The sequence below is a fragment of the Dendrobates tinctorius genome, unplaced genomic scaffold (assembly GCF_039654945.1).
Source record: "Dendrobates tinctorius isolate UK_male_01 unplaced genomic scaffold, ASM3965494v1 ptg000151l, whole genome shotgun sequence".
NCBI classification, from domain to species: Eukaryota; Metazoa; Chordata; class Amphibia; order Anura; family Dendrobatidae; genus Dendrobates; species Dendrobates tinctorius.
In genome coordinates, this window is record NW_027361818.1 from 29,323,823 (window position 1) to 29,345,289 (window position 21,467).

The following is a 21,467-nucleotide window of genomic DNA, read 5'->3' on the forward strand; positions in this document are numbered from 1 at the left end:
TCCATTTGTATTGAGTAGTGTTGAGCGATACCGTTCGATACCCAAAAATATCGTATCGGATGGTATCGCCCGATACGAAAAAAATATCGAGTATCGCCAATTCCGATACCGGAAGTCCCATTCAAGTCATTGGGACTTCCGGTATCGGAATTTAAAAAAGACCTTTATTTCCTTGTTGGCTAATTCTACATAATTGAAAACAAATAAGAATCATGTAGAATGTATTGTGGGAGGTGGAGGAGACATTAAAGGCATAGTGGTTTATTCAAATCACATGGCATAGCATTAATTCCAATTTTTTTTTTCAAGACATTCGTAGTTAAAAAGATATTGACTATGTTAACCTTTTTTATATTTTGTCAGATATGTATGTTTCACAACTTCCATGCTCTTCACCTTCTTTTGTACTTCTCCCACACTTTCTCCTTCATGATCCGCAGCTGTAGCATTTTTTTCATCAACTTTTTCTTCACCTTATTCATCTTCCTCTTCTTCTTCACCTTCTTTCCATTAATTTTTTTTTCCATTCTTCATATTCTTCTTATTCAGCTATTATTAATTTTATTTTTATGCTATTTCTTCATCTTTTTCCTATTCTTCTTTTTCTTCATTTTCTTATGGTGACAGGCATTCCTGTAGTACTTATCTATAAAAGTTATAAGATTACACCTTACGTTCTGCCTGTCACAAAAGATTTACAACAGGATTTGTCCGCGTTCAGTTTGGCCTTCAGCAGCAGGCATTTTCTAGGGGCACCACAAGGAGGAACGGACTCACCCCCATTTACTGCTTAGTCTTCTTCTGCTTATAATTTTGATTTCTTCTAAGCTGATTTTTAGTCTTCTGCTTAATGTTCTTCTGCTTTCTGTTCTTCTGCTTTTGCTTCTTCTGCTTCTTGTTCTTCTGTCTTTTGTTCTGTATCTTGGTGGTTGTCTTCATGTTCTTTGTCCTCTTGGTCTTATTATTTAGGGTCATATTTCTGGTCTTCTTTGGTGTGGTCTTCAGGGTCGTCGTCATTAGGGTCGTCGTCTTGGAGATCAATAATGATTACCAAAGACAATTTCAAAAAGCTTGATCTTGGAAATGTAGCAGAAGGTACAAGAAGGCTGAGAAACTGGCGAGAACCAGCTGACAGTACTGGAACCTGTAGTGGCAGCAGAAGGAACAATAGCCAATGGCACTACTGAGGACCAACTGACGGTGCTGGACCCCGATTACTATGCAGGAGGTACCTGTGCTAGAAACCACTACCAAGGACCAGCTGACGTTGCTGGACCTCGGATACCGAGATGGAGGCACCTAGGCCAAAGGCTCTGGCGAGAACCAGCAAACAGTGCTGGAACCCAGATGGGTAGCAGAAGGAACAAGAGCCAATGGCACTACCGAGGACCAACTGACGGTGCTGGACCACGGTTACTAAGCAGAAGGTACCTGTGCTAAAAAGCACTACCAAGGACCAGCTGACGGTGCTGGACCTCGGATACCGAGATGGAGGCACCTAGGCCAAAGGCTCTGGCGAGAACCAGCTGACAGTGCTGGCACCCGGGTGGGTAGCAGAAGGTACCCATCCAAAGCAAAGTAGCCAGGCCGCAAGCCGGCCGCAGTTACCGAAACCCATAGTCCTACAGGGGGTCCATGTCCGATTGGCACTATGGATCCAGCCTTCAATGCCAGTTCCCGCAGCCCACAAAGGAGTCACCTAAACTGCAGGCACCGTAGAGTCGGCTAACCCGGCCGCAAGACGACAGGACAACGGATTGGTGGCATAGTGACCTTGACACTACCCGGAAACAGCTGGCGTGCTGGAACCAGGCTGGGCAACAGGGAGTACCCATGCCAAAGACACTGCCGAGAACCAGCTGACGGTGCTGGAACCCAGATGGGTAGCAAAAGCTACAAGAGCCAATGGCACTACCGAGGAACAACTGATGTTGCTGGACCTCGGTTACTAGGCAGGAGGTACCTGTGCTAGAAAGCACTACCAAGGACCAGCTGACGGTGCTGGACCTTCAGATACCGAGATGGAGGCACCTAGGCCAAAGGCTCTGGCGAGAACCAGCTGACAGTGCTGGCACCCGGGTGGGTAGCAGAAGGTACCCATCCAAAGCAAAGTAGCCAGGCCGCAAGCCGGCCGCAGTTACCGAAACCCACAGTCCTACAGGTGGTCCATGTCCCATTGGCACTACGGATCCAGCCTTCAGTGCCAGTTCCCGCAGCCCACATAGGAGTCACCTAAACTGCAGGCACCGTAGAGTCGGCTAACCCGGCCGCAAGACGACAGGACAACGGATTGGTGGCATAGTGACCTTGACACTACCCGGAAACAGCTGGCGTGCTGTAAACAGGCTGGGCAACAGGGAGTACCTGTGCCAAAGACACTGCCGAGCACCAACTGGCGTTGTTGGAACCCAGGGACAATCATGGTGAAGGCCGAGGCCTACTTGGAGGTAGTTTTAGATTGTTTGTAGGCTACAACAGACTGTCAACGTGCTCCAATTAGGCATCTGTCTCCACTCTGTTTCCAGGATTTCACGTGACCACCAACACCGCCAGTTTATGCGTACAGTAGCCGTCTGCCCAATCCACACGTGTTGCTGTGCTACTGGGGTTCTGTAATGTCAGCAGATCCCCTGATGTGTGTCTGCCACTGTCTCCTGCTCTGTCCACGTTCCCACCAATTGCAGTGGGAAGGTGGACAGCGAAGGAGATAGTGTCGGACACACATTGGGGGATCTGCTCACGTAACAGAACACCAGGAACACAGGAACAAGTGTGGAAGGTGCGGACGGCAACTGTGAGCAGGAACTGGCGGTGCTGGAGGTCAGGGGAAATACTAGAGACAGAGTGGAGACAGAGGCCAAATCAGAGAATGTTTAAATCTGAAGTAGTTACAATTTGGAGGCAGCAGCAGTTTGCCCTCCACACAGCTGGGGATCAGCTGACGTTACCGAACCCCACTTTCACATGAACGAGTGTTTTTTTCTGTGTGGACAGCACTTCCGAGCACCAACTGGCGTTGTTGGAGCCCAGGGACAATCAGGGTGCAGGCCGAGGTCTACTAGGAGCCAGGTGTAAATCTGAGGTATTTTGACTTTGGAGGGAGCAGGACACTTTGCCCTCCACACAGCAGATCAGCTGACGTTACTGACCCCCACTTTCACATGAACAAGTGTGTTTTTCTGTGTGGACAGCACTTCCGAGCACCAACTAGCATTGTTGGAGCCCAGGGACAATCAGGGTGCAGGCCGAGGCCTACTAGGAGCCAGGTGTAAATCTGAGGTATTTTGACTTTGGAGGCAGCAGGAGAGTTTGCTGTACACACAGCAGGGGATCAGCAGATGTTACCGAACCCCACTTTCACATGAACAAGTGTGTTTTTCTGTGTGGACAGCTGTTATGAACGAGTCACCGTAGGAGGCAGACACAAAAATAGAAGCTACGTCCAGAAAACCGGAGAAGTTGGCAACTATCAGATTGCAGACCCCTGAACCTATCAACGCAACTATCAGTAGCAATGGGGGGTTCCTACGGTGCCCTAGATCCCTCGATCACAGCTGGAGAACTACATAACCTAAAGACAGAAAAGGAAATCTAAACTGCCCCAGAGCAGACCCCAAAGTAAAAGGCAGCCCCCAACATATAATAACGGTGAAGCAAGATGAAAAAACACTCACACAGATAGAAAGATAGGCTGAGCAAACAATGGGGCCCAAGCTAACTAAAAATAGGACAGGATAGGAAAGCTGCTGTCTGCAATCTGCAAAAACCCTATAAAAGACAGAAGCCAACAGGCTGATATGGAAAAAGGCCCTGAAGCAGCTAGGCTTCAAAAACTATATCAGCACTCACCCCAGCAGGGAATGACAGAAATCCAGCAAAACAAAGTCAAAGTACAAATGCAAACGGCAGAGCAGAAAACTTAGCTTTAGAGGAGCAGGAATTCAGACTGGTATCCAAGGATCCCACAGAGAAATCGCCCGCAGGGCAGAAGGGCATCGACAGCCTTATATCCAGTCAGCAACACCACTCAGCCAATCATCATCATTAGGCCCAGATGCTTGATAATCAGGCTCACTACCTTTCTTTACCAGAAGAGGGAGTTCATCGGGCCTCAGTGGTAAAGGGGAAAATGAACTCACAACAGTACCTCCCCCTTGAGGAGGGGTCACCGAACCCTCAACCACGCAACCAGGGCGATCAGGGTGAGCCCGATGAAAGGCACGCACCAATCTTTTGGCATGAATATCAGAGGCAGAGACCCAGGAATTATCCTCCTGACCATAACCCTTCCACTTAACCAAATACTGGAGTCTCCATCTAGCCAGACGGGAATCCAGTATTTTCTCTACCTCATATTCCATGTTACCTTCGACCAATACAGGGTCTGGAGGTGACACCCCCGGAACAACAGGTTCAACAAACCTCTTAAACAAAGACTTATGGAACACATTATGGATTTTAAATGTGACAGGAAGAGCCAAACGAAAAGAGACCGGATTAATAATCTCCAAAATCTTGTAAGGTCCAATAAATCTAGGCTTAAACTTAGGAGAAGCCACCTTCATAGCAATATATTTTGATGATAACCACACCATATCACCAACCTTAAACTGGGGACCAATGGTCCTATGTCGGTTGGAAAACCACTGGGCCTTTTCCTGGGAGAGAGATAACTTATCCACCACTTGGTCCCAGATCTGGTGCATTCTCTCCATCACAGTGTCAACACCTGGGCAGGCAGAGGGCTCCACCTGCCCTGAAGAAAATTGAGGATGAAACCCAAAGTTACAAAAAAAAGGTGACATCAAAGTGGCAGAACTAGCTCTATTATTTAAAGCAAATTCGGCCAAGGGCAAAAATGAAACCCAATCATCCTGATCAGCGGAAATAAAACATCTCAAATATGACTCGAAGGTCTGGTTTGTTCTCTCTGTCTGCCCATTGGTCTGAGGGTGAAAAGCAGAGGAGAAGGACAACTGAATTCCCAGCTTGGACCAGAAAGTTCTCCAAAATCTAGACACAAACTGAACTCCTCTGTCAGATACAATGTTCTCAGGAATCCCGTGCAAGCGAACCACCTGTTGCAAAAACAGGGTACCAACTCAGAGGAAGACGGCAACTTAGGGAGTGGTACAAGATGAACCATCTTAGAGAACCTATCACAAATCACCCAAATAACGGTCATCCTTTGAGAGACAGGCATATCAGAGATGAAATCCATTGAAATATGGGTCCATGGCCTCTTTGGGACAGGCAAAGGCATCAACAACCCACTAGAGCGAGAACACGATTTAAACCGGGAGCAAGTCCCGCAGGACTGCACAAAATTCCTGACATCACGAGACAAGGAGGGCCACCAAAAAGACCGACTCACCAAATCTCTAGTACCAAAAATACCTGGATGACCAGCCAAAGCAGAGCAATGAACTTCAGACATCACTCTCTTCTTCCACTGGTCAGGAACATACAACTTTCCACTGGGACAACGCGTCCTCCTGGAACTCTTCCAGAGCACGTCTCAAATCGGGCGAGATGGCAGAAAGAACTACCCCTTCGCCTAAGATGGTAGCAGGTTTGGCCACCACAGGAGAATCAGCAAAGAAGCTCCTAGAGAGGGCGTCTGCCTTGACATTCTTAGTTCCAGGAAGAAAAGAAACCACAAAATCAAAACGTGTAAAAAACAAGGCCCACCTAGCCTGTCTAGGGTTCAAGCGCTTAGCCGACTCTAGGTAAATCAAATTCTTGTGGTCAGTGAGGACCACGACCTGATGCTTAGCTCCCTCCAACAAATGTCTCCACTCCTCAAATGCCCATTTCATGGCCAACAGTTCCCGATTCCCCACATCATAGTTACGTTCAGATGGAGAGAACTTTCGGGAAAAGAAAGCACAGGGATTCATTTTAGATGTTACAGGATCCTTTTGGGACAAAACAGCTCCTGCACCAATCTCAGAAGCATCCACCTCTACCTGGAACGGAAGTGAGACATCAGGTTGCCGCAAAACCGGGGCGGAGGTGAATCTTCGATTCAGCTCCTGAAAGGAAGAATCATAGAATCGTAGAGTTGGAAGGGACCACCTGGGCCATCTGGTCCAACCCCCTGCTCAAAGCAGGATTCGCTAAATCATCCCAGTCAGATGTCTGTCCAGCCTCTGTTTGAAGACTTCCATTGAAGGAGAACTCACCACTTCTTGTGGCAGCCTGTTCCACTCATTGATCACTCTAACTGTCAAAAAGTTTTTTCTAATATCTAATCTGTGTCTCTTCCCATTCAGTTTCATCCCATTGCTTCTAGTCTTTCCTTGTGCAAATGAGAATAAAGTTGATCCTTCTACAATGTGACAGCCCTTTAGATATTTGTAGACAGCTATTAAGTCTCCTCTCAGTCTTCTCTTTTGCAAACTAAACATTCCCAAATCCTGCAACCTTTCCTCATAAGACAGGGTTTGCAGACCGGCCACCATTCTGGTCGCTCTTTTCTGAACTTGCTCCAGTTTGTTGATGTCTTTTTTAAAATGTGGTGCCCAAAACTGGACACAATATTCCAGATGAGGTCTGACCAAAGAGGAGTAGAGGGAAATAATGACTTCACGTGATCTAGACTGTATGCTTCTGTTAATACATCCTAGAATTGCATTTGCCTTTTTTGCTGCTGCATCACACTGTTGACTCATATTCAGTCTGTGATCTATTAGTATACCCAAGTCTTTTTCACATGTGCTGTCACTTAGCCCTATTCCTCCCATTCTATATATGCTTTTTTCATTTTTATTGCCCAGATGTAGTACTTTGCATTTCTCCCTGTTAAAAACCATTCTGTTAGTTGCTGCCCACTTCTCCAGTTTATTTAAATCTTTTTGAATCCTCTCTCTCTCTCTTCTCTAGTATTAGCTATCCCTCCTAGCTTTGTGTCATCAGCAAATTTAATCAGTTTACCCTCAATTCCTTCATCTAAATCGTTGATAAAGATGTTGAACAATACAGGGCCCAGGACAGAGCCCTGTGGTACCCCACTTGAGACATTCTTCCAACTGGATGTGCAGCCATTTACGACCACTCTTTGGGTCCGATCACTAAGCCAGTTATGAATCCACCTAACAGTTGCCTTGTCCATTCCATACTTAGTCATTTTTTCAATAAGGATTGTATGAGAGACTTTGTCAAATGCTTTGCTGAAGTCAAGATATACTATATCTACAGCATTTCCTTGATCCACCCAATCAGTGATACCGTCATAGAAGGAAATTAAGTTAGTCTGACATGACTTATTAGTTAGAAACCCATGCTGACTCTGTTTAATCACTTCATTCTTATCCAGGTATTGACATACATGTTGTTTAATAATTTGTTCAAAGATCTTTCCTGGTATAGAAGTCAGACTCACCGGCCTATAGTTGCCTGGGTCCACCTTCTTCCCCTTTTTGAAGATAGGAACAACATTTGCTCTTCTCCAGTCTTCTGGCACTTCTCCTGTTCTCCAAGAATTTTCAAAAATTATGGAGAGGGGTTCAAAAATTTCTTCTGCTATCTCCTTCAGTACTCTGGGGTGTAATTCATCTGGACCTGGAGACTTGAATTCATTTAGGTTAGCTAAGTGTTTCCTCACTATCTTTCTGTTTATAGATATCCTGGATTCTTCTATTCCCTTAATAGGACAGTGAATAACAGTTGATGTTGCATTTCCTTTCTGAGAGAAAACAGATGCAAAATAGGAATTTAAAAGTTCAGCCTTCTCAACATCCTGTCTTACCATTTCATCATTTTCATCCTGTAAAAATCCTATAGCATCTTTGACTTTTCTTTTACTTTTGACATATCCCCAAAATCCTTTATTATTGCTTTTGACATCTCTTGCAAGCCTCAGTTCATTTTCAGCTTTAGCTAATCTGATTTGTGCCCTGCAGGTTCTGCAGACAGCATTATATTCTTCTTTAGATATGCCTCCCTCTTTCCATTTTATAAACATTTTTTTCTTCCTTTTTAGCATGTGCTTAAGTTCTGTGTTCATCCATCCTGGTTTCCTTAAATGCTTCCTATTCTTCCCTCTTTTCGGAATTGTTAACAACTGTGCTTTGAGAATTTCATTTTTCAAGATTTCCCATCCTTCCTGGACATTTTTGTCTTTAAGGATATCCAGCCATTGGATCCCTCCAATTCTCTTTCTGAATCCCTTAAAATCTGCCTTTCTGAAATCTAACCTTGACGTCTGAGTCTTCACAGGTCTTCCACCTCTAGTAATCCAAAATTCTAAAATAGCATGGTCGCTACCTCCTAGGGTCCCAGCCACTTTTACCTCCTCAACCATTTCCTCCCTGTTTATAAGGATTAGATCCAAGGTAGCAGTTCCCCTTGTTTTCTCCCTTACCTTTTGGAAGATAAAGTTGTCAGCAAGAGAGGATAAGAATTTCCTTGACCTGTTAGTTTTGCCTGAGAGAGATTCCCAACAAATGTCTGGATAGTTGAAATCTCCCATGACAACTATGTCATATTTTTTGGAGAACTTGGCCATCTGATGCATAAAGAGTTCATCTATATATTCGGCTTGCACAGGCGGCCTGTAGTAAATGCCTACAATGGTGTCCTTTCCATTGTTCTGTCCTTGTATTCTTACCCAAACAGTTTCCACAGAACTCCCAGTCTCTGAAGCTTCAATCTCTGTGCAGATATACGCGTTTCGAACATACAATGCGACACCCCCTCCTCGTTTATCAAGTCTGTTTCTTGCAAATAAGTTGTATCCTTCTAGTCTTGTATTCCAATCATGTGTATTGTCCCACCAAGTTTCAGTGATTCCAATTACATCATATTTCTGTTCCTGTGTTAGTAGTTCCAATTCTCCTTGTTTGTTGCCCATGCTTTGTGCATTAGTATAGAAACATTTTAGTTTGTGATTGGTTTCTCTTTCTCCAATATTTTTATTAATTAGATTCTTTCGTCTTTGTTCTTCCTTTCCACTTCTAATAGCAGAGTTCTCAATAGCATTTGTCAGGTGTATGGCTTTTTCTGGTCTTTTGCTTCCCTTCCCATGTTGTTCTAGTTTAAAGCTCTCCTTACAAGTGTAGCAAGGCGACTTCCAAATACTTGCTTTCCAGTCTTCGTAAGGTGCACCCCATCTCTAGCAAGTAGTCCATCGTATAAGTAGTTCACTCCGTGATCCAGAAATCCAAATCGTTGCTGACGGCACCATCGACGTAGCCAGTTGTTCACCTGCAGAATCTTATTCCACCTCCTTGTTCCATGGCCATCCACTGGGAGGATGGAAGAGAAGACCACCTGCGCTCCCAGTTCTTTCACTTTCTTGCCTAAGTCTTCAAAGTCTCTGCAGATGATTTCCAGGTCATTTCTTGCGGTGTCATTTGTCCCCACATGTAGTAGCAGGAATGGGTAGTCATCTGTAGGTCTGAAGAGTCCTGATATCCTGTCAGACACATCTTTAATTTTTGCACCTGGAAGACAGCACATTTCTCTTGTAGTTATATCCGGTCTGCAGATAGAGGCCTCTGTTCCTCTCAGCAGGGAATCCCCCATGACCACCACTCTCCGTTTCTTCTTCACAACATTTTTCTTTCTCCATCCAGGAGGACTCTGAGGGCGTACAAGGTTGCTGTTTGTTGGCAAAGTCTTATCCTGATGTATTTCTTCATCGTTTTCCTGCGTGAGAGCCTGGTACTGGTTTCTGAGCAGTATGGGTGCTGACTGCCTCCTGATCCTCCTGCTTCTCTGGGTCACATGTCTCCATTCCTCTGTTTCTTCAGGTGCACTTCGAATTTCTTCTCTTTCTGTAACATGAAGAGATAATTCTGCTCTGTCCAAGAACTCTTCACCTTCCTTAATGATCTTCAACGTAGCTAACCTCTCTTCGAGATTTTGCAACTTTTCCTCCAACAGGGACACAAGCTTGCATTTGTGGCATGTGAAGTTTGGCTTTTCCACTGGTAAATCTGTGAACATGTAGCAAGAAATGCAGCTCACCAAATGGCTCCTGGCCTCTTCCATCTTGAGATTTCTTAAAAACGATGAAAGATGAGCCAAATTTCCCCTGGTTTTCCGATTTCCTCTTTTCAGCTGCAACCGCCAAAACCCAGTGATCGTTGAGCTCGCGGAGACTCTTCACTTATCCCATAAGGCACTGGGAATATGCAAATGATCTCCTCAAGACTCTTCCCCTGGTTTTCCGATTTCCTCTTTTCAGCTGCAACCGCCAAAACCCAGTGATCGTTGAGCTCGCGGAGACTCTTCACTTATCCCATAAGGCACTGGGAATATGCAAATGATCTCCTCAAGACTCTTCCCCTGGTTTTCCGATTTCCTCTTTTCAGCTGCAACCGCCAAAACCCAGTGATCGTTGAGCTCGCGGAGACTCTTCACTTATCCCAGAAGGCACTGGGAATATGCAAATGATCTCCTCAAGACTCTTCCCCTGGTTTTCCGATTTCCTCTTTTCAGCTGCAACCGCCAAAACCCAGTGATCGTTGAGCTCGCGGAGACTCTTCACTTATCCCAGAAGGCACTGGGAATATGCAAATGATCTCCTCAAGACTCTTCCCCTGGTTTTCCGATTTCCTCTTTTCAGCTGCAACCGCCAAAACCCAGTGATCGTTGAGCTCGCGGAGACTCTTCACTTATCCCAGAAGGCACTGGGAATATGCAAATGATCTCCTCAAGACTCTTCCCCTGGTTTTCCGATTTCCTCTTTTCAGCTGCAACCGCCAAAACCCAGTGATCGTTGAGCTCGCGGAGACTCTTCACTTATCCCAGAAGGCACTGGGAATATGCAAATGATCTCCTCAAGACTCTTCCCCTGGTTTTCCGATTTCCTCTTTTCAGCTGCAACCGCCAAAACCCAGTGATCGTTGAGCTCGCGGAGACTCTTCACTTATCCCAGAAGGCACTGGGAATATGCAAATGATCTCCTCAAGACTCTTCCCCTGGTTTTAGAGAACAGCCTCTGGAGACCAATTTAACACATCAGCACCCTTCTTAGTCAAATCAGTCAATGGCTTGGCAATACTAGAAAATTTTGCTATAAATTTCCGATAAAAGTTAGCAAAACCCAAGAACTTCTGAAGGGCCTTCAAAGAAGTGGGCTGAACCCAATCGTGAATGACCTGTACCTTGGCCGGGTCCATTTCAATAGTTGAAGGAGACAAAATAAATCCCAAAAAAGAAATCCTCTGTACTCCAAAAAGGGATTTAGATCATTTGATATACAGGGAATTCTCCCTCAAGATCCGGAACACAGTCCGAATATGTTCCACATGAGAATCCCAATCCTTGGAGAAGATCAAAATATCATCCAGATAGATAATCAAAAATTTATCGACAAAATCTCGGAAAATATCGTTCATGAAGCAATGGAAGACAGAAGGGGCATTAGTGAGCCCAAAAGGCATCACCAAGTACTCAAAATGTCCCTCGGGAGTATTAAACGCTGTCTTCCATTCATCCCCATGCTTAATGTGAATAAGATTATACGCCCCCCTGAGGTCAAGCTTGGTAAACCAGCAAGCACCTTTAACTCTAGAGAATAGATCCGAAATCAGGGGTAACGGATACTGATATTTAACAGTAATTTTGTTGAGGGCACGATAATCAATACAAGGTCTTAATGATCCATCTATTTTGGCTACAAAAAAAAAAAACGGCACCTAAGGGTGACGAGGATGGTCTAATATGACCCTTCTCCAACGCCTCCTTAATATAGGATCGCATAGCCTCGTGCTCGGGTACAGATAAATTGAAGAGCCGACCCTTGGGGAATTTACACCCCGGGCTCAGTTCAATTGCACAGTCATAACTCCTATGAGGAGGCAGAGACGCAGACTCATTCTCACTAAATACATCATAAAAGACTGCCAAATAATCAGGAACATCATGCGACTGAGGAGAAGTGGAAAACACTGGAGCCTCACTAAAGGCACACCGACAACCTCAACTCACCACAGACACAGATTTCCAATCCAAAACTGGATTATGAATTTGCAACCAGGGAAACCCCAGAACAATGGTATCATGCAGATTATGCAACACCAAAAATCTGCGATTTTCTTGATGGTCTGGGGCGACCCGCATTACCACCTGGGTCCAAAACTGAGGTTTATTTTTTGCCAAAGAAGTAGCATCAATCCCCCTCAAAGGGATAGGCGTTTGCAGAGGTGTCATCGGAAATCCACAACGTTTAGCAAAATCCAAGTCCATTAGGTTTAGAGCTGCTCCCGAATCCACAAAAGCCTTGGCGGAAAATGTGGACAGGGAGCAGATCAGAGTAATAACCAGAAGAAACTTAGGTTGAACACCACCAACAGAAAATGTGTGTGCAAAGCGTTTCTCTCGTTTAGGACAGACAGAAATAATATGCGAGGCATCTCCACAGAAAAAACACAACTTATTACGCCTTCTGAACTCCTGATGCTGCTCTCTGGACAAAACTCTATCACATTGCATAGGTTCAGACATTTGTTCAACAAGTGGCAACACTACTCGTGCAGTTTTGCGTTCGCGCAAACGCCGATCAATCTGAATGGCTAATGACATAGAATCGTCAAGACCAGAGGGAACAGGAAATCCCACCATAGTATCTTTTACGGCTTCTGACAAACCCTTCCGAAAGAGAGCAGCCAGGGCATTATCATTCCAGGTAGTAAGTACCGCCCACTTTCGGAATTTTTGACAGTACGATTCTGCAGAATCTTGACCCTGGTTCAATGCCAGCAGGGTCTTTTCAGCCTGATGAATGGCATTAGGTTCGTCATACAACAACCCCAAGGCTTGAAAAAATGTGTTCACATTAGTCAGAATAGGATCATCAGGTTTCAAAGAAAACGCCCAATCCTGGGGATCGCCACGCAGAAAAGAGATGACAATTTTAACCTGCTGCGCGGAGCTCCCTGACGAGTTAGGCTTCAAAGCAAAAAATAATTTACAATTATTTTTTGAAATTCAAAAATTTATACCGATCCCCAAAAAATACATCAGGAGAAGGAATCTTTGGTTCAGCAGCATGTGAATGAGCAAGGAAGGCGGAAATTCCCCGCACTTCCGCAACGAGCTGCTCCACACTCCAGACAATTGCTTTATCTCCATTGAGAGAAAAAAAAATCCCCCTACGGCCTCAGAGATATAGAGGAAAAAAATACACACTTTTTTTTTTACAATTCTTTCCTGCTATTGAGTACCCTAGGATCTGCGGTATGGCGGGTGATTCTGTTGTGAACGAGTCACCGTAGGAGGCAGACACAAAAATAGAAGCTACGTCCAGAAAACCGGAGAAGTTGGCAACTATCAAATTGCAGACCCCTGAACCTAGCAACACAACTAGCAGTAGCCGTGGGGGGTTCCTACGGTGCCCTAGACCCCTCGATCACAGCCGGAGAACTACATAACCTAAGGACAGAAAAGGAAATCTAAGCTGCCCCAGAGCAGACCCCAAAGTAAAAGGCAGCCCCAACATATAATGACGGTGAAGCAAGATGAAAAAACACTCACACAGATAGAAAGATAGGCTGAGCAAACAATGGGGCCCAAGCTAACTAAAAATAGGACAGGATAGGAAAGCTGCTGTCTGCAATCTGCAAAAACCCTATAAAAGACAGAAGCCAACAGGCTGATATGGAAAAAGGCCCTGAAGCAGCTAGGCTTCAAAAACTATATCAGCACTCAGGTATTTTCTGAAGACAGAGCTAAAGGAATTCAGTTCACCCCAGCAGGGAATGACAGAAATCCAGCAAAACAAAGTCAAAGTACAAATGCGTAGACAGCCTTATATCCAGTCAGCAACTCCACTCAGCCAATCATCATCATTAGGCCCAGATGCTTGATAATCAGGCTCACTACCTTTCTTTACCAGAAGAGGGAGTTCATCGGGCCTCAGTGGTAATGGGGAAAATGAACTCACAACAGACAGCACTTCCGAGCACCAACTAGCGTTGTTGGAACCCAGGGACAATCAGGGTGCAGGCCGAGGCCTACTAGGAGCCAGGTGTAAATCTGAGGTATTTTGACTTTGTAGACAGCAGGAGAGTTTGCCGTACACACAGCAGGGGATCAGCAGACGTTACCGAACCCCACTTTCACATGAACAAGTGTGTTTTTCTGTGTGGACAGCACTTCCGAGCACCAACTGGCATTGTTGGAGCCCAGGGATAGTCAATTTGTAGGCTGAGTTCTACTTGGAGGCAGTTTAAGATAAGACGTTGTTTGAATTTGGAGGCAGCAGGAGAGTTTGCCGTACACACAGCAGGGGATCAGTTGACGTTACCGAACCCCATTTACACATGAACAAGTGTGTTTTTCTGTGTGGACAGCACTTCCGAGCACTAACTAGCGTTGTTGGAGCCCAGGGACAATCATGGTGCAGGCCGAGGCCTACTAGGTGGCAGTTTTAGATTGTTTGTAGGCAACAACAGACTGTCAACGTGCTCCAATTAGGCATCTGTCTCCACTCTGTTTCCAGGATTTCACGTGACCACCCACACCGCCAGTTTATGCGTACAGCAGCCGTCTGCCCAATCCACACGTGTTCCTGGGTTACTGGGGTTCTGTAATGTCAGCAGAGCCCCTGATGTGTGTCTGCCACTGTCTCCTGCTCTCTCCACATTCCCACCACTTGCAGTGGGAAGGTGGACAGCGCAGGAGACAGTGGCGGACACACATTGGGGGATCTGCTGACATTACAGAACCCCAGTAACACAGGAACACGTGTGGAATGCGCGGGCGGCAACTGTGAGCAGGAACTGGCGGTGCTGGAGGTCAGGGGAAATACTGGAGACAAAGTGGAGACAGAGGCCAAATCAGAGAATGTTTAAATCTGAAGTAGTTACAATTTGGAGGCAGCAGCACTTTGCCCTCCACAAAGCAGGGGATCAGCTGACGTTACCGAACCCCACTTTCACATGAACGAGTGTTTTTTTCTGTGTGGACAGCACTTCCGAACAACAACTGACGATGTTGGAGCCCAGGGATAGTCATTTTGTAGGCTGAGGCCTACTTGGAGGCAGTTTAAGATAAGACGTTGTTTGAATTTGGAGGCAGCAGGAGAGTTTGCCGTACACACAGCAGGGGATCAGCTGACGTTACCGAACCCCACTTACACATGAACAAGTTTGTTTTTCTGTGTGTTCAGCACTTCTGAGCACCAACTGGCGGTGTCGGAGCCCAGGGAAAATCAGGTAGTAGGCCGAGGCCTACTTGGTGGCAGTTTTCGATTGTTTGTTTCTAGACTGCTACTAACTGTCAACGTACTCCAATTAGGCCTCTGTCTTCACTCTGTTTCGAGTATTTCCTCTGGCTTCCAACCACACCAGTTGCTGCTCTGAAATGCCTTCTGCACAATCCACATTTGTTCCTGTGTTACTGGGGTTCTGTAACAGCAGCTTCTCCCTAGAGGTGAGTCAGGCAATGTCTCCTGCTCTGTCCCCTTTTCCACTACAAGTAGTGGGAATGTAGACAAAGCAGGAGACATTGCCGGACTCACCTCTGGAGATGAGCAGATGTTACAGGACCCAGGTAACACAGGAGCAAGTGTGGATTGTGCAGACGGCACTTGAGAGCAGAAACAGGTGGTGTTGTAGGCCGGAGGAAATACTCAAAACAGAGTGGAGAGAGAGGGCAAATCAGAGAACATATTAAATCAGAGGTAGTCAGAAGTTGTAGGCAGCAGGAGAGTTTGCCGTACACACAGCAGGGGATCAGCTAACGTTACCGAACCCCAGTTACACATGAGCGAGTGTTTTGTCTGTGCGGACAGCACTTCTGAGCAACAACTGGCGGTGTCGGAGCCCAGGGAAAATTAGGTAGTAGGCCGAGTCCTACTTGGAGCCAGGTGTAAATCTGAGGTTGTTTGATTGTGGAGGGAGCAGGACACTTTGCCATACACACAGCAGGGGATCAGCTGACATTACCGAACCCCACTTACACATGAGCGAGTGTTTTGTCTGTGCGGACAGCATTTCTGAGCAACAACGGGCGTTGCTGTAGCCCAGGAAATAAAGTTCAGGTCATAGAAACATGAACACAACAGGAGACCTGGATCCTGTTGCCAGCCAATTATTTATTCTGGAAGAGGACTGGCAAATTCAGGTGAGATCCAGGCCTTGTTCATTTTCACAAAAGTAAGCCGGTCAACATTATCGGCGGATAGTCGCGTGCGACGGTCTGTTACCACACCACCTGCAGCACTAAAGACACGTTCCGATAATACACTGGCAGCAGGGCAAGCCAGCACCTCCAATGCATACTGGCTAAGCTCTGGCCATGTATCCAGCTTAGAGACCCAATACTTGAACGGGGAAGAGCCGTCTGGGAGTACACTAAGAGGGCAAGACAAGTAGTCTGTCACCATCTGACGGAAACGTTGCCTCCTGCTGACTGGAGTCGTCTGTGATGGTGTAGCCGTTTGTGGCGGTCCCACAATACTTTTCCACATTTGGGCCATACTGGCCTTGCCTTGTCCTGCGGCACTGCCTCTGCTACCTCTTTGTGCAGAGCTTCCTCCACTGCCTCTACCCACATGGCTGCTTTGAAAAGCACTACCAGCAACACTTGCGGGGGGGAATGGAGAACATGATGGCCTGCACAAGTGTTTCTTGGTACTCCCGCATTTTTCACTCCCGGTTCAACTGTGGTATGAGGCTTTGTAAGTTGTCCCGGTAGCGAGTATCTAGGAGAGTGTCCACCCAATAATCAGCCGTGTGGAGAATGTTGGCGATGCGGCGGTCATTTAACAAGCACTGCAGCATGAAATCAACCATGTGCTGCAGACTGCCAACTGGACCGGAAACGCTGTCCCCAGCTTGAGGCAGCATCTCAGCCTGCTCAGCATCACCCCATCCTCGCTGTACACACTGACTACTAGAGCCTTGTGTACCTCCCTCCTCTGGAGAGATGTGTTCCTCCTCCTCCTCCACTGACTCCTCGTCATCCTCCTCACTAAGTGTCCCCTGCCTGGGCCTTTGTGTGGAGGCACGTTGCGCAGACTTGCCAGAAGCAGATGGCATTTCTGACTCCTCATCCTCGACCTCTTCAAAAACCTCCTCACTTAGTGCTCGTAAGGTTTTTTGAAGCAGACAGATAAGGGGGACAGTCATGCTGACTAGTGCATCATCTGCACTGGCCATCCGCGTGGAGTCGTCGAAGGCACGCAAAACTTGGCAGATGTCCCTCATAGTGGCCCACTCAGTGGTGGTGAAGTGTGTCCGGCGCACAGTGCAACTTGTTTGCGCCTGATGCAGCTGGTACTCCATTACTGCTGCCTGCTGCTCACACAACCGCTCCAACATATGTAACATTGAATTCCACCTGGTGGGGAGGTCACATATGATGCGATGTTCTGGCAGGCGGAATCGGCGTTGCAGAGATGCAATGCGCGATCTTGCCATGCTGGAATGCCGCAAGTGAGCACACTCTAGTCGAACCTTGTGCAGCAGTGCATCAAGATCCGGATAGTCCCTCAGAAAGCTCTGCACGACCAAATTGAGCACGTGTGCCAGACATGGTTTGTGAGTGAGGTTGCCTAGGCCCAGAGCTGCCACTAGATTTTGGCCATTGTCACTCACTACCAAACCTGGCTGGAGATTCGCTGGCACAAACCACACATCGCTCTCCTGCTTGATGGCATTCCAGAGCTCCTGTGCTGTGTGGCTCCGATTCCCCAAAGAAATTAATTTAAGGACGGCCTGTTGACGTTTGGCCACACCTGTGCTCATATCTGGCCTAACAGGCTCATGCAGTGCTGATTCCGAGGAACTAGAGTAGGAGGAGGACTCAATATGTACAGACTGCATTCCTGCAATCCTTGGAGTTGGCAGAATACGTACAGAGCCACTCTCCAGATCTGTACCCGGCTCCACAACATTGACCCAATGGGCAGTGAGGGAAAGGTATCGTCCTTGTCCATGGCTACTGGTCCACGCATTGGTGGTCAGGTGGACCTTGCTACTGACGGCGTTTAGTAGCGCATTTTTTATTTTTACCTCCACATGCTTTTGCAGGGCAGGGACGGCTTGCCTGCTGAAATAAAAGCGGCTGGGCACATTGTATTGTGGAACTGCCAATGACATCAAGTTCCGGAAGGTGTCAGTCTCCATCAGCCTGAATGACAGCATCTCAAGGGCGAGTAGTTTGGCAATGCCGGCATTCAGAGCCAGTGCTCGGGGATGGTTTGCCGAGTATGGCCGCTTTTTCTCCCATGCCTGTGCTACCGATTGCTGGTGAGTGGCCTGGGAGTGTGCTGATGACTGAGAACGTGGTTCAGTGGGTGGAATTTCACTGGGTCTCTGGACAACAGTGGCAGAGGTTCTTCCATGGCGTTACAGTGAGGAAGCCGAACCAGCTTTGTGTGAGCTGGAGGAAGAGGCCCCAACACGAGCTGAAGAGGTGGTAGGTGCTGCTGAAGGTTGGCCTACATCTTCAGTGTGTCTGTGTAACTCCACCTCGTGCTTGGTACGCACGTTTCCACATATTTGTGGTATTGAGGTTGCTCACATTTTTCCCTCGTTTAACTTTCTGATGTCACAGCTTGCATTTGACAAAGCAAATGTCATCTGCAACTGTGTCAAAAAAAGACTACGCACTGCAAGTCCTGAGAGCACCCGTTTTCTGTTTTGGAAGAGGATTGCTCCTCACGGGTGCCAAAGTGGAGGCTACAGGCAACCAAGTCTGCCCTCGCCCTCTCCCTCCTCTTTTGGCCGTTCGGGGAATCTCTTCCTCAGAGCTGCTCCCACCACCTTCCTGTGGCTGACGCCATGATGGGTCAAGGACCTCATCATCTCCACTCCCCTCTTCAAGCACCGGCTGGTCCTGGGTTGTCTCGCCAGCACCGTACGCACCAGAAATTGGCAACTGAGTCTCATCATCATCAGATGAGCACTGAGGTGTGCTGACAATAGGCACTGGCCCACCCACCTCTTCAGATTCAGAGGGACAAAGCAGTTGCCCATCACTGCATACTCCCTCTTCTTCACGCTCTAGAATGCTGCTTGGCTGGCCACCTCTTTCCAAGCCAACAGATTCTGAGAACAGAAGTAAAGATGGCTCCTGTCCAGGGCTCTCAGACTGCCTGGGCAATTTGGCAGGTGGTGAAGAGACAGATGGTTGCTCTTCAGTTCTCTGGCCCTGGGAGGATGCGGAATTCATTGAAGTGGATGCGTTAGCTGCCATCCATCCGACAACGGCTTCAATTTGTTCGTCACGCAGCAGTGGGGTACGGTGAGGTCCTACAAAGCTGCGCATGAAGGACTGTTGCCTGGTAAAAGTGGGGGATGCCGGGTCACTGGTGGCCGCAGCAGACACCGAATCCCCATGTCCTCTCCCTGCTGAATCCCCCCCGTCCTCTCCCTGCTGAAACTCCACGGCCACGACCACGTGCCTTACTCCCTGCCTTCTTCATCTTGGTAGACTGATAAAGATAGGCAGAAAAGTAAAAAAGAGGTGGCTTAGTGTTCTTATTCCTGAACACCTGCTAACCAGTATAAGAAACACTAATTTGGCTAAGAGTGTGTGTACTACACTTTAATATGATCTAATGTGGCCTACACAACTGTAAAGTGGGGTGTTTGGTGATCTTTATTTCCTTTTTTTTTTTGGGGGGGGAGAAAAGGATGTTACCAAAGTTTGAAAGCTATAGTATCACAAACTTTTTGGAGCGATTACAATGCAGGAAGCTAACCTACAATGCAATTGATGAGGCTCCAAAAAATAGGGTGATACTAGTCTGGCTGGCCCTGAAGGGCACAAGCCAGCAAAAAGGCTTCTCTATCTAATCCTATATAGTGTTTGCAACCAACCAATGACAATGGATGCGGATGGAAGCACACTAATATAGGAACAAAAATCTGGCTAAATTTGCTGCAAAAAAAGACTATGTATGAGGCAGTGACGCACGCTGAGCGGACAACAATGAGCGGTAGCTGTAGAACACACTGCAACGTGAGCTGCACTCACACAGAGAGACCTATCAGACAGCCAAAAACAGTGCAGAGAAATGGGCTATAGCACTGAAAGGCTGCTGAAAGGCTCCGCTGTCCACTCCTTTAGTGTTTGCAACCAACGTATATGGATACGTATGGAAGCACACTATAGAGAAGAAAAAAAAAGCAGCAATAAAAGAAAAATGTGTATGAGGCAGAGACACACGCTGGGCGGCAAACAAGCAGACGTGCCTGCAGGACACACTACACAGCCTGGTTCTGCACTCACACAGCCCTTGCAGACAGCTATTAAAACAGCGCTGCTGGGCTACAAAAATGCTACAGTGGTGGATTATGTAGCCTGGGTAGAGCAATAGATATGTTTGATGATCACTATTTCTAACTGTCCCTCACAGTCTTCAACAGCAGCCTGTCCCTAACTGAATTCACAGCAGAGTGACCAGAAATGGCGGCTGCTGCGGTTTTTACAGTGCATCATGACGTCATTTCAGCAGCAAATCACAGCCATGCCAGTAGTTAACATGCCTACATGCCTATCAGGATGTGCCCACACTTCTGAGGATCCCCATTGGCTGAATCAAATCGAGCGGGCTCCTAGCATTATGGGAACTTCCGATTCCGGTATTCGATATGAAAAAAGTATCGGAACTAAGTATCGGAATTCCGATACAGCGAATATCGGCCAATACCCGATACTTGCGGTATCAGAATGCTCAACACTAGTATTGAGCTTTTCAAATATTTCAGTAGTCCATTTAAAATGGGCCAGGCAAAGGGCAAGGGACGGGGAAGTGGACGTGATGCTGATGGTGCATGCAGAGGACGAGGCCTTGGCCAAGTTGAAAGTGGGCCACAGCAAAGACCCACATCTTCACGCTCGACCTTCCTGTCCCAGTTTCTAGGGGACCGCACCACATCACTATTGAAGCCAGAGCAGTGTGAAACAGTTGTTGGTTGGATAGCAGATAATGCTTTCAATCACTTAGCCACCACCACCACTATGTCTTCCACACGGTCAAGTCTCACTAGCCATGCGTGTGGATCAGATATTACTCACCCTCACCCTCCTTCCTCCCAACATGCCGAGTGCCCTGAGACAACTGATCACACACTTGAACACTCCGAAGAGCTGTTCAGTTTTCTATTTGGAGATTCGTGCCTCTCGCCCGGTCCACTTGAAGCAGGGCAAGATGATATTCCATATGGCGATGCACAAACCTTTGACCTTCCACAGTCACAGCAGGTGGATGATGATGAGACACAATTGCCAGAAAGTCAGGAGGAGGAGCAGGGTGCGCATGTGAAAAACGAGGTGGTGGATGACAGAGTGACTGACCCAACCTGTAGGAGGACAGCAGTATACATGGGGAAGGAGGCATATGACCCAAACAAGCAGTGTGGTGGCCGCAGACAGAAGGTGTGCATCCATTCCCCATAACACCAACAGGAGGGAAGATGCCAGTCCAACTGTTAGATCTTCCCGAGTCTGGTTATTTTTTAAAGACTCTGCCGATAACCCCAAACAGGCCATTTGCAGCACTT